This window comes from Triticum aestivum, chromosome 3B, assembly GCF_018294505.1.
Source record: "Triticum aestivum cultivar Chinese Spring chromosome 3B, IWGSC CS RefSeq v2.1, whole genome shotgun sequence".
Lineage (NCBI taxonomy): Eukaryota > Viridiplantae > Streptophyta > Magnoliopsida > Poales > Poaceae > Triticum > Triticum aestivum.
Window position 1 is genome coordinate 396904407 of NC_057801.1, and position 14460 is coordinate 396918866.

The 14460-nt window shown below is 41.5% G+C and overlaps 1 long non-coding RNA gene across 8 annotated transcripts; it reads right to left on the bottom strand.

The window, feature by feature from the left end:
- Window positions 1-9147: 9147 nt before the first annotated feature.
- Window positions 9148-13483, bottom strand: LOC123070043 (uncharacterized). 8 transcript variants are annotated; one of them, XR_006433311.1, is made up of 7 exons: window positions 12901-13481; window positions 12746-12815; window positions 12576-12669; window positions 12323-12455; window positions 11245-11809; window positions 10183-10303; window positions 9148-9538 (listed from the first exon to the last, which is right to left on the bottom strand). It is a non-coding gene; the product is annotated as an uncharacterized lncRNA (long non-coding RNA). The 8 variants fall into 8 exon arrangements; XR_006433306.1 differs by having other exon boundaries at window positions 11245-11328; window positions 11697-11809; window positions 12323-12815; window positions 12901-13483; XR_006433310.1 differs by adding an exon at window positions 10726-10825 and having other exon boundaries at window positions 12323-12815; window positions 12901-13483.
- Window positions 13484-14460: the final 977 nt, after the last annotated feature.

Below are 14460 nucleotides of genomic sequence, written 5' to 3' on the forward strand. Positions count from 1 at the left end.
ACAAAGAGGGAGAATGCCGGGAGCTAGAATTTTGGACCTAAAAAAGCTACACCAGAGTTACCTATTCTGCACATCTCAAAATGAGCTAAAAATTTACGGAGAATTGTTTTGCAATATATGAAGAATATTGGAGAAAATAACTACCAAAGGGCCCACCATGTGGGCACAATCCACCCGGGCGTGCCAGGGAGCCCAGGCGCGCCCTAGTGCGTTCTGCCCTCCTCGACCCACCTCCGATGTCCCTCTTCTGGTATATAAGTCATTTTGACCTAGGAAAAAATAAGGGGGGGACTTTCGGGATGAAGCGCCGCCGTCTTGAGGCAGAGTTGGGGCAGGAGCACTTTCGTCCTCCGACTAAGAGATTCAGCCAGGGGAACTTCCCTCCCGGAGAGGGAAATCATTGTCATCATCATCACCAACAACTCTCCCATCTTTGGGAGGTCCATCTTCATCAACACCATCTCCTCTCAAACCCTAGTTCATCTCTTGTGTTCAATCTTTGTACCGGAACCTTAGATTTGTGCCGGTGGGTGACTAGAAGTGTTGATTACATCTTGTAGTTGATTACTATATGGTTTATTTGGTGGAAGATTATATGTTCAGATCCATTATGCTATTTAATACCCCTCTGATCTTGAGCATGATTATTATTTGTAAGTAGTTACTTTTGTTCTTGAGGTCATGGGAGAAGTCATGTTGCAAGTAATCATGTGAACTTGATATGTGTTCGATATTTTGATGATATGTATGTTGTGATTCCCTTAGTGGTGTCGTGTGAACATCGGCTACATGACACTCACCATATTTGGGCCTAAGGGAATGCATTGTGGAGTAGTTATTAGATGATGGGTTGCCAGAGTAACAGAAGCTTAAACCCTAGCTTATGCGCTATTTCGTAAGGGACTGATTTGGATCCAAAAGTTTAATATTATGGTCAGATTTTATCTTAATACTTTTCTCGTAGTTGCGGATGCTTGCAAGGGGGTTCATCATAAGTAGGAGGTTTGTTCAAGTAAGAGCAGCACCTAAGCACTGGTCCACCCACATATCAAATTATCAAAGTCACGAACACGAATCAAACCAACATGATGAAAGTGATATGATAAAATCCCCGTGTACCCTCAAGAACATTTTGCTTAATATAAGAGACCATTTTGGCATGTACTTTGCCACAAAAGGATTGGGCTACCTTGCTGCACTTTATTTACCATTACCGTTGCTTTCTCGTTACAAATTATCTTGCTACCAAACTATCTGTTACCGACTATTTCAGTGCTTGCAGAAAATACCTTGCTGAAAACCACTTGTCATTTCCTTCTGCTCCTCGTTGGGTTCAACACTCTTACTTATCAAAAGGACTATGATTGATCCCCTATACTTTTGGGTCATCAGGGCATTCTTCTTCTTCAACTTGCGTTTGAGGATAAAGTTTTCCTCCCTCAAATGTGGCCCATAAGTAGGGATAGGTCTTCCTAAAGATATTTGGGTATGGAGCATAGCTTTCTCCATCTGAATCTTGTGATGACATATTTACAGATCTACTAGGAAAATAGTACAAACAAGAACAAAGGATTTCTTCACAATGCGGTGGTCAAATCGTCTGGGGCTATATATAAAGATTTTTTTTATCTTGGGAAACAAGTATGCTACAGGAAAACAGAGTCGGGAAGGTGCCCAAGGGGCTCACTACCCACCAGGGCGCGCCAGGTGGAGCAGGTGCGCCCTGGTGCCTGACACCTGGGTTGCCTTCCTGGGTGTTTTTTATTTTTTTTATTTTTTCTAATATTCCAAAACTGACAGAAAATATTTTTACGGAATTTTTGGAGTCGGTTTACTTACTGTATCACGTACCTCTTTCTTTTCAGGGTTCTGGAGTGTTCTGGAAGGTTTCTTTTATGTATTCCTCTAGTGTCATGGTTTGGATAATGTTAGTTTCAACATTAATAGGCGTAACTGAAATATAGTGCTTAGTTCTTTGTCCATTAACCACCTTCGGATTAGTGCCTTCGACATTGTTGATCTTAATAGCTCTAGAGCGGTAAACTTCTTTGATGATATATGGTCCTTCCCATATGGAAAGAAGTTTTCCTGCAAAAAATCTAATACAAGAATTGTACAATAGAACATATTCACCAACTTTGAATCCCCTCTTTTGGATTCTTTTGTCATGCCATCTTTAAAAATTTTCTTTAAACAATGTAACATTTTCATAAGCTTGGGTTTCCTATTCATCTAGTGAGCTAATATCAAATAACCTGTTTTCACCAGCAAGTTTGAAGTCATAGTTGAGTTCTTTAATTGCACAATATGCTTTTTGTTCTAACTCAAGAGATAAATGACAAGCTTTTCCATAAACCATTTTGTTTGGGACATACCCATATGATTTTTATAAGCAGTTCTATAGGCCCAAAGTGCATCATCAAGTTTCTTAGACCAATTCTTTAGGGACCTATTGACCGTTTTCTGTAATATCAACTTTATTTATCTATTGCTAAGTTCAACTTGTCCACTAGATTGAGGATGATAGGGTGATGCAATTCTATGGTTGACATCATATTTAGCAAGAAATTTATGAAAAGCACCATGAATAAAATGTGAACCACCATCAGTCATTAAGAATCCAGGGACTCCAAACCTCGGGAAGATAACTTCTTTAAGCATTTTAATGGAGGTGTTATGATCAGCACTGCTAGTTGGAATAGCTTCTACCCACTTAGTGACATAATCAATAGCAACCAAAATATGTGTATACCCATTAGAGGATGGAAAAGGTCCCATATAATCAAATCCCCAAACATCAAATGGTTCATTAACAAGTGAAAAATTCATAGGCATTTCCCGACATCTACCAATATTACCAATTCTTTGACATTCATCACAAGACAAGACAAACTTACAGGCATCCTTAAAAAGAGTAGGCCAATGATTGTAATACCTTGTGTGCAGTTCTATCTCCCACATGATGCCCTCCGTAAGCTTCAGAGTGACATTTCCGTAGGATTTGTTCATGTTCATGCTTAGGTACACAATGTCTAATAATACCATCTACTCCCTCTTTATAAAGATGTGGGTCATCTCAAAAGTAATGTCTTAAATCATAGAAGAAATTTTCTTTTGTTGGTATGTGAAACTAGGTGGTATAAATTTAGCAATAATATAATTAGCGTAGTCAGCATACCAAGGAGTATGAGAAGCATTAATGACAGCTAGTTGTTCATCAGGAAAGCAATCATCAATAGGTAGTGGGTCATCAAGAATATTTTCTAACCTAGACAAGTTGTCAGTTATGGGGTTCTCAGCTCCTTTCCTATCAGTGATGTGCAAGTCAAATTCTTGTAGCAAAAGAACCCACCTAATGAGTCTAGGTTTATTATCTTTTTTTCCATAAGATATTTAATAGCAGCATGATCAATGTAAACAATTACTTTAGAATCAACAATGTAAGATCTGAATTTATCACAAGCAAACACAACTGCTAAGAATTCTTTTTCAGTAATAGCATAATTTCTTTGGGCACTGTCTAGAGTTTTACTAGCATAATGGACAACATTTAATTTCTTATCAACTCTTTGTCTTAGAATAGCACCACCTGCATAATCACTAGCTTCACACATGATTTCAAAAGGCAAGTTCTAGTCAGGTGGTTGAACAATAGGTGCAGAAGTTAAGGCTTTCTTAAGTGTTTCAAAGGCTTCTACCAAATCATCATTAAAAACAAATGGAACATCCTTTTGTAAAAGATTAGTAAGAGACCTAGAAATTTTAGAAAAGTCTTTAATAAACCTCCTATAGAAACCAGCATGACCAAGGAAACTACGAATACCTTTAATGTCTTTAGGACATGGCAGTTTCTCAATTGCATCAACTTAGCTTTATCCACCTCAATACCTCGCTCAAAAATTTTATTCCCCAAGACAATACCTTCATTCACCATAAAGTGGCACTTCTCCCAATTCAGGACAAGATTAGTTTGTTCACATCTTCATAAAACTCGATCAAGGTTGCTTAAGCAATCATCAAAAGAAGTTCTGTAAACGGAGAAATCATCCACGCAAACCTTAACAATCTTTTCAAAAAAAGACAAAGAATATACCAGTCATACATCTTTGAATGGTAGAAGGTGCATTACATAAACCAAAAGGCATACGTCTATAAGCATAAGTTCCAAAAGGGAAAGTAAAAGTGGTTTTCTCTTGATCCGGATACAGGTATTTGAGAGAACCAGAATATCCATCCAGAAATCAAAAGTGTGTGTGCTTAGATAATCTTTCTAACATTTGATCAATAAAAAGTAAAGGGTAATGATATTTTCTAGTGGCTTTATTTAATTTTCTAAAATCAATTACCATTCTATAGCGAGTCACAATTCATTGTGAAATGAGTTCATTTTTATCATTAGGAACAACAGTAATACCTTCTTTCTTAGGAACACAATGAACATTACTTACCCATCTACTACCAGCTATAGGATAAATTACACCTGTTTCCACAAGCTTTAGTATTTCAGTTTTCATCACTTCTTCTATCTTAGGATTCAATCGTCGTTGATGATCAACGACATGTTTAGCATTAGATTCCATATTAATCTTGTGTTGACAGAGAGTGGGACTAATGCCCTTGAGATCATCAAGAGTATATCAAATAGCAGCATGATGCTTCCTCACAAATTTTAATAATATATTTTCTTCATGTTTTGTAAGGTTAGCACTGATAATAATAGGATACACCTTTTTATCATCAAGATAAGCACATTTTCAAAGTGTCAGGCAATTGCTTTAATTCAAAAACAGGATCACCTTTAGGTGGAGGAGGACCTCCTAGAGTTTGAACAGGCAAATTGTGTTTAATGATAGGTTGTTGTTCAAAGAATATTTTATCTATTTCATTTCTTTCATGCAAGTGCATATCATTTTCATGGTCTAGCAAATATTGTTCTAATGGATCAGTAGGAGGCAGGGAAATAGAAGCAAGACCAATTACTTCATCCTTACTAGGTAATTCTATATCATGAGGATGTCTACGAAACTTGACACTAACAGTTTGTTTATGGAAATCTATCTTAGCATTCACAATGTTCAGGAAAGGTCTACCAAATATTATGGGACAAAAATCATCTTGTGGAGAACTAAGAACTAGAAAATCAGTGGGGTATTTTATTCTCCCACACAAGACTTCAACATCTCTAACAATCCCAAGTGGTGTGAGGGTGTCTCTGTTTGCAAGTTTAATAGTGACATCAATATCTTCTATTTCAGCAGGTGCTATATCATTCATGACTTATTGATATGAGGTAAAAGGAATAGCACTCACACTAGCACCCAAATCATATAAACCATGATAGCAATTATCTCCAATTTTAACTGAGATGACAGGCATGCCAACAATAGGCTTGTTCTTATCTGTAGTATCAGGTTTGGCAATTCTAGTAGCTTCATCACAGAAATAAATAACACGCCATCTATATTATCGGCCAAGAGATCTTTAACCATAGCAATACTAGGTTCTACATTAATTTGTTCAGGGGGTCTAGGTGTTTCAATATTACTTTTGTTAACCACGGTTGAGACTTTAGCATGTTCTTTATCCTAACAGGGAAAGGTGTTTTTTCAATATAAGCAGTAGGCACAACTAGATCAACATTGTAAATGATAGTTTCATCTTTAACTGTAACTGGATCCTCAGTCTTTTTTTATGGGGGGGGTGATATTTGAACCACTTCTTCTTAGGGAGGTCAACATGAGTAGAAAATGATTCACAAAAAGAGGCTACTATCTCAGAGTCAAGTCAACATTCAGTGCTAAACTTTTGAAAATCATCGGTGTTCATAAAGGATTTAACACAATCAAACTCAAGCTTAATACCCGACTCTTTACCTTCGTTGAGTTCCCAATCTTCAGGGTTGTGTTTAATTCTTTCCAAAAGATCCCGCTTGAATTCAATAGTCTTCTTCATAAAAGAACCAGTACAAGAAGTACCGAGCATGGATTGATCATTACGAGAAAGCCGAGCTTAAAAATTATGTATAATAATTGGGGCATGAATATAACATTGATTTAAGCCTCCCCCAAGCTAGAGCAATACTTTCTCCTTCACGAGGACAAAAATTGTATAATTCCAATCACGATGAACTAGATGCATAGGATAAAACTTTTGGTGAAATTCCAATTTCAATTGATTCCAATCCCAAGCTCCAATATCATCACATAGCCTATACCATGTCAACTTTTACCCCCAAAGATAAATGGAAAACTTCTTCTTGACTTCATCTCCGAGTAAACCTGCAAGCTTAAATAATCTACAAACTTCATCCACATAGATTAGGAGCATATCAGGATGTCGTGTTCCATCTCCTGCATAAGGATTAGCTAGCAGTTTCTCTATCATACCCAAAGGAATTTCATAACCAATATTTTCAGTAGGTGCAGTAGGTTGAGGGGCAACTCTTTGTGTTTCCGCTCGAGGTGAAGATACCCCGAACAAACCCCTCAAAGGATTGTTTTCCATAGTAACAAGTAACAGTAAATTTCAGAATGTTATATAAATTTTTCCTTACCGATTTCCACTTAACAAGAGCGCTTCACTCCCCGGCAACGGCGCCAGAAAAGAGTCGTGATGACCCACAAGTATAAGGGATCAATCATAGTCCTTTCAACAAGTAAGAGTGTCAAACCCACCGAGGAGTAGAAGGAAATGACAAGAGGTTTTCAGCAAGGTAATGTGACGCCCCCGTTTCAATCGTACACTAATCATGCATGCAAATGTGTACGATCAATATCAGGGACTCACAGGAAGATATCACAACACAACTCTAAAAGTAAAATAATTCATACAAGCATCATATTACAAGCCAGGGGCCACGAGGGCTCGAATACAAGTGCTCGAACATAAACGAGTCAGCGGAAGCAATAATATCAGAGTACAAAAGTTCAACAAGTTGCCATAAGATGGCTAGCACAAACTGGGATACATATCGAAAGAGGCGCAGGCCTCTTGCCTGGGATCCTCCTAAACTACGTCTGGTCATCGGCGGCCTGAACGTAGTAGTAGGCACCCTCGGTGTAGTAGGGGTCATCATCGACGGTGGCGTCTGGCTCCTGGGCTCCAACGTCTGGTTGCGGCATCCGAGAAGAAGAGGAAAAAGGGGGAAAAGTGGGAGCAAAGCAACCATGAGTACTCATGCAAAGTACTCGCAAGCAAGGATCTACACTACATATGCATGGGTATATGTGTAAGGAGGCAATATCGGTGGACTGAACTGCAGAATGCCAGAATAATAGGGGGATAGCTAGTCCTATTGAGGACTACGCTTCTGGCAGCCTCCATCTTGCAGCATGTAGAAGAGAGTAGATTGAAGTTCACCAAGTATCATCACATAGCATAATCCTACCCAGCGATCCTCCCCTCGTCACCTTGTGGGAAAGCGATCATCAGGATGTCTCTGGAACTTGTCTGGGTGTTTTATTAAGTATCTGAATCTATTTGTCATAAGGTCAAGGTACAACTCTGGGTTGTCCATTTACCGAGGGACACAACTATTTGAATAGATAAACTTCCCTGCAGGGGTGCACCACATTTCCCAACACGCTTGATCCCTCTGGCCGGACACACTTTCCTGTGTCATGCCCAGCCTCGGAAGATCAACACGTCGCAGCCCTACCTAGGCTCAACTGAGAGGTCAGCACGCCGGTCTAAATCCTATGTGCGCAGGGGTCTAGGCCCATCGCCCATTGCACACCTGCACATTGCGAGGGCGGCCGGTGAGCAGACCTAGCAACCTCCATTACAAAGGAAGTTGCGTTAAACGGTCCAACCCGGCCGCCGCTCAGTCGCTGATGTCAAGAAGGCTTCGGCTGATACCACGATGTAGAGTGCCCATAACTGTTCCCACGTAGTTGGTTAGTGCGTGTAGGCCAGTGGCTAGACTCAGATCAAATACCAAGATCTCGTTAAGCGTGTTGTTATGAAGTAACCGCGGACGCCGACCAGGACCAGGCCCACCTGTGTCCTAGGTGGTCACAACCTGCCCTGTCGCTCCACCACAATGTAACACTCGGGGGTCGTCGGGAACCCAGGTCCATCACTACCTGGATGGAACCACCTGTCCTTTAAACCCCCATATCCGAATCACTTGCCGGTACTCTACGAGCCAATCCGACTTTAATCACCACCTGTATAGTATGTATGTATGTATGTATCTATGTATGTATGTATGTATGTATGTATGTATATACCCGTGATCACCTCCCGAGTGATCACGGCTCGATTGTATAGCATGGCAGACGGACAAGAATGTAGGGCCACTGATGAAGTACTAGCAACCTACACTAAGCATGTAGGATTGCAGGTAAAGGTATCAACAGTTGTAGCATAAATGACAGACTATGCAACAGAATATGATTAACCAAAAACAGTAACATGCTACACTACTCTAATGCAAGCAGTAGAGAGAAGGAATATGTGATATCAGGTGATCAAGGGGGGGCTTGCCTGGTTGCTCTGGCAAGAAGGAGGGGTCGTCAACTCCGTAGTCGACCGGGGCAACAGCGGTGTCGGTCTCGTAGTTTACCGGAGAGAAGAAAAGGGAAGAAACAATAAGTATAATGCAAACATAAGCATGATGATGCATGACATGACAATGAGCGGTGCTAGGTGTGCCCTAACGCGGTAGGAGGTGATACCGGTGAAGGGGGGAAACATCCGGGAAAGTATCCCCGGTGTTTCGCGTTTTCGGACAGATGAACCGGAGGTAAAATGTTGCAGGTTCGCTATGCTAGGGACGTGTGGCTGACGGACGGGCTGCGTATTCAGATTTGTCTCGTCGTTCTGAGCAACTTTCATGTACAAAGTATTTTCATCCGAATTACGATTTATTTTATATTAATTTTCAAAGTACTAGTTAACCCGTTGCGCCATTTTCAAATGGCGCAAAGACCCGTTGAAGCCATGTTGTCGATGAAAATAGTTTCGTTTTGCAAGGACATATTGATATTGGTAGTATAAAGCATGTGTGTTAAATCATGCTATATTAAAAATAATATGTTTATCACGCTAAGGAATCTGAGTTTGAAAACAAACTTATTTGTATAATATGTGACCAGTTAAGGAAGCATTTTTTTAGTTGAAAATATAGTTACCACACTGAGAAAGTGAAAAAATAATCATATTTGTATGTTGGTACCAAGCTTTTATACAGAAATTAAAATAAACTACATGCCTAATATGACTATTCCATAGACTGAGAATATAGCAGGAAAGACACAGAAGCACACACGCAAAGAGGGAAACTGCATACATTCTAATTATCATAGTGAGCAACTAAGATTGCTTATGGACACCAGAAGTTCTCTAAGTGGCCGAATAGCCCTAGGAAGTTGCAGGTGGGCACGGCGGCAGATCCAAGCAGCCTTCCTCGCTGGCCGACTGGTGATACTACTGATTTCGTCCTCCATTGACGAAGACGATGATGCAGTAGTCCAATACATATGAAAGCAAGTGGTTTTGTCATGAAGCATATCGGCATGGTGCAGATTTTGGTTTTCTGAAATAAGGCATGAGCAATTAACAAAAAGATTCATCACAGATGGCTAGAGATATAAATGCAAACAAGTTATAATCACCTTCTTAAAGCATGCAAACCAGTAATATAGGTAACAAACCGTGAGTTCAGTAAGATTTTGGACACGAAATGTTATTTACATAGCAGGAAAAAGCTTTTGTTTACAAAACAGTGTCACAAAAATATATCCCAATAAGAAGCTTGCTTATTTTCACATGGCCTGTTTATATTTCTGGTAACTAAAACAACGTGTCAATGAGCAAGAAAATAAGAGAATAAAGCTATAACCAGATTGTTCAACAAACCTCTATAGCTTGCATATACACCAATGAAAGGTAGTAAAAAAGAAGGCACTCAGCAAGCACAATTCAGAATTAGAAGTGCACCTAACCAACGGGATCATGGTACTCAACCAGATTAGAACCACATTTAACTGAAGAAAGTCATGTTAATGGAGCAATAAAGCCTTACAAACATGGATATGAACCGATGGCACATGAGCACTCAATCAAGCATGAAACAAACCAGCAGGATATTGCGGTACAAACTGTATTAAAACCACATTTTTTATGATGGGCTCCAAAGGAAAATCCCACAAACTGGCTAGCAATCAGAACAAATCTAACCTTGCCTCGGCCGTGGACCAAAACAACCAAAACATGGGGCAGCGGAGCAATGACGACACCATCCATCCATGTACCACTGATGACACTTGAAAACTGAAACGACCCTGATAAACAGAGTGTCCTGGTGGTAAGAATGAGACAGGTTCATTATCATATTGTTCAGGTTTTAGAGCATATTCTAAGATAAGAGCATCCATATTGTCATTATTAATTAATGGTTAGTGCATTTGCAAGTAAAATTGTTGAAGCCATGAGGTGTATAACTACATAGAACTTTTTTGGTAGCTCCAGACTGGCAGGTATTGCATTTGAAATACGCTAGGTTAGTAGTTTAAGTCACTATCATCAAGATAACATCATTCATGTGTTCTCTGGTCTCTTTGCCATCAAATTATATGCATGGGTTTTCTAGGACTTCTATATTTGCATCTCAAATGTTGATGCTCTGCCTGATCACAACAATTGCATTAACCTAGATTAATGATAACCTTGCATGTCATGGAAGGAAGAAGAGTGAAGCGATCTACGCATAAGAATGCCTACCGTTTACAAATCTGTACCGAAAACAAAAGCATGAGTGATAGTGATAGGGACGCATACAAAAGCCATGACTCAATCCTTGGCACGAGTTACCGATTTGAACCTGTTATTTGCATAGCAAAGGACTTTATTTTCATATAAAATTATTATAGATCAATCTTTAATGTGGTAGAACCATAATTTCAGAACATAACACCAATTAGAGTGCATTTCAGCCACCTTCAGCATTGTAAATCAAGATAAACAATGGAGGCCAAGATAAACAATAAGTAACGCCAAAATACTGATCATCAACTTAGTGTTTTGTTAATCGTTCTATACCAAGCATCAATGTTGTTTACACTCTTATCATAACTGATAAAAAATATGCATCCTTGGACATGCTTATTAGTTTTACGCTCAAATAGAACTTATTAGGCCAATAAACCATACAATGTGATTTCTTAAGTACTTAGCAAGCTCTCATAGGCTAATCAGAAGCTCTTTTATTGATTTAGATGTAGTAACCAAGTCATTGTGTACCTTTTGGCAAGTTCATGCATTATTGCACCAGGTTTGAGGTCCATCAATCAAAACAAATCCCAAGCACATGAATTGAGCGAACACCTGACAGAACAAAAGAATTGGTGAGTGTTATCTATACAAAAACTAAGACAATGAAGTAGGAGGGATAATTATTTACAACAGAAGAAATGGTGGAGTATAATATCTCTACTCGACTCTGAATTAGCAAAATAAGAAGACATGGAAAGGCACTTGAAAAACATCATAGCAAAGTTCTTGATGCACTTGAAAAAACATTCTGATGAACAAAGCGGAGTCCTCAAAGTGAGAATTAATCTGTCCAATCTACATGCAAGATTACAGTTTTGATCTAAACAACTAAACCCAAATCAATAATATAAACCTAAATGCAAAGACTTTGCATGACAAAAAGGCGTGCATATCTGAATGAAAATGGGGTTCTTCGTAACTTCAAACCACCCTCGCATGCTTTGGTTCGATAATCAGCCACTGGCAGGCCCAAAGATTCTAAAAGGACATCCAGCACCATTCTGTAGGGGATTTTCACCATTGGGGGAGTAGCCTGTGGTTTAAAATGGATGATATTAATTTGCAGAGTATGAAAAGAATGTAAGGCATAGCCTAAAACGGCCTATTTATTTGACACCCAAAACATAGAGTAACTGGAAGCTTATGGTTAAACCATGTCTGCTAGGCTGCTACAGCAAAAAAGAAAAGAAAACACACATAGATCACCAATTAGAAGGGCTCCCTGCACACCAGTCAATGGTCTGTATAAGTAATTCCCCTTCTCGACGAGGAAAGATCTAGGTACCAAACAAAACAAGAAAGCCAACAAAAAAACTTCTAGGAATATAGCTAGATCCGAGAGCATCTCCTCAGCAGTAACAAACAAAAATCAACTTTGCAAAAACTAAGCTAAGGTACCCAACAACTTAAAAAGAGGACAAAATTTCTATATGAAAGACTAGCTAGATCCGAGCATCTGGTCAACTGAAGAAACAAAAAGAATCCTCTTTGTAGGAACCTAGCTAGACATGAACATCTCCTTGACAAGAAGAGTGAAGAAGCTCACCCAATAGAAGAACTGGAGCATGGACCTGCCATAATCACTAGCATCCTTGGGTTCGCCGCTAGGACGCTCGTTTTCGTCGGGGTCTCCTATTCTCCCTCGAAATCGGACTGTGGCTGAGCACCATGGAAGGGTCCTTTCCAAATTGCCATAGAAAAGCGGTAAAAACTGGAGTCAGCTCATAAACACATTTATGGGCAGAAACATATATACATAGATGGAACACATAAAGATAAGGAATGCATATATCAAGTACATGGAAACCCATATCACTGCCAAACATGAAGAAACATTAATAAACATGGAGAGAAGTGATACAAAGCTTCAACTTTGCCCCATGGAGTATCCAGCTACACAGGAACGGTATTGGAATTCAGAAATTGTATGAGATGTACCATACCACCAGTGAAATGCTAGGTCACTTACATTGCTTGGATTTGGATGTGCACAACATCATTCTGTAGAGTCTTAGAAAAGGGAGATCCAATCCCATAACCTGGCAAATCATCAAACAAAATCAGGAAGGGAAATATAGGAGAAATTAGAGGATAATACATTAGCTCCAGAGACATTGACCAAACCTAGGAAATGTGTGACTGGCGAGGATGAAAATACCTACAGACATCACCAACACCAACCATGGCTACTGCAGTCGGTGCCGCAACGTATCTTGCCAACCAAACCAACATGTGAAACAAGAATGAAATTAGATCGAAAGGGGAGGGATGCGCGCCGCGGCAGGGGTGCGAGCGAGGAGGAAGGAGAGGTGCGGCGGCTCTGATGATGAGGATGAAGGAGGGAGGAGTGCTGTTGTTGTAGTGATTCCCCATGGAAACCCAAGCCCCAGCGGTGCGTCGACGGCTGGTTCGGGAGGCGAGGGATTGAGCTCCGACCTAGCACCACTAGATCCGACCCCATCACCCCCTAGTTCCTTGCCTTCCCATGAAGTGTGCGCCGCCTGGGGCCTACTCCCGTCGCTGCTCCTTCCCCGTGGAAACCCGCGGCGGACGAGCCCCAGCGGCGCGGCGGTAGCTGGTCCGGGAGGCGAGCACGCGAGAGCTGTGTGATGTGCGCGCGCGGACGAGGAGGGAGGAGAGGGGTGGAGGAGAAACATGGGTGGGGTAGCGGCGGCTGGAGGGATTGGGGTGGGGTGGGCTGTAGGGTTTGGGGGCAGAGGAAGACGCGCGACGCGCGTGGATACGCTCGTTCGCACCCGCTTGGAGAGTTCACCCAGCCAATAGAAAGCTCGGACGAGCCCACCAGTCATGGACGCGGAAAAAGAACTGTGCGGCCAAAAGTAATAGCACAGACCTGAGTCCCGATCCAACGTCCAAAACGAGTTTGGACCAAGATCCAGCGGCCAACGAAGATGCAAATCGAGGGAGCTTCCTGGGAGTGAGTTGTCCAGCCTCATTATTGGTTTAAATTAAACAATTTCTAGAATTTCCTAAATTATTAATAATTCGAAATTTAAATGTAAAAGCTATGTGTACCCATTGTGTGCACGGCCAGAGAGGCTTACAGGTGGGCCATGGGGGTTGATGTTGACCTGTCAAACTGGTAGGTGGGGACCACCTGCTAGTGACACATGTTTTTAACATGTTAAATAAACTAGTTTAATTAGTAGTAGGCCCACTCTCATAGACCATACTAACCAAAACATTAAACTAATTCCTAAAACTAATCCTACTTAATTACCTAATCTAGTCTAAATGGGGGTCGGGCCCCGCATAGCAGTGGGCCAACTGGACTGGCCACGGCCAGGCACGCACGAACGCCCCAGGCGTCGGCGGCCACTGCCAGAAGCCGGCGGGGTAGGGAGCGGCCGGTAGCGGACGACACTGGCACGGGGCTGGGCATGGTCGGCAGCGGCCGGCGCCGGCGCGACAGCCGCAGAGTAGTGTGCAGCGTGAAGCGGCGGCGAGCGCGAGCCGTGAGAGGCGGGCGCAACAGGATGGCGAGGCCAGGGGCGCGACCCTGATGAGCAGCGGGGGCGTGGTTGGGTGTGACAGGCGCATGGGAGCAGCAACGTGGGGTGCGCGCGGGGCGCAGCCAGGGAGCGGCCACCGGCAAGAGCAGGCAAAGCGTGCCATGGACGAGGACGACCGAGCTCGAGGACGACGGCAAATGGCGACAAATCA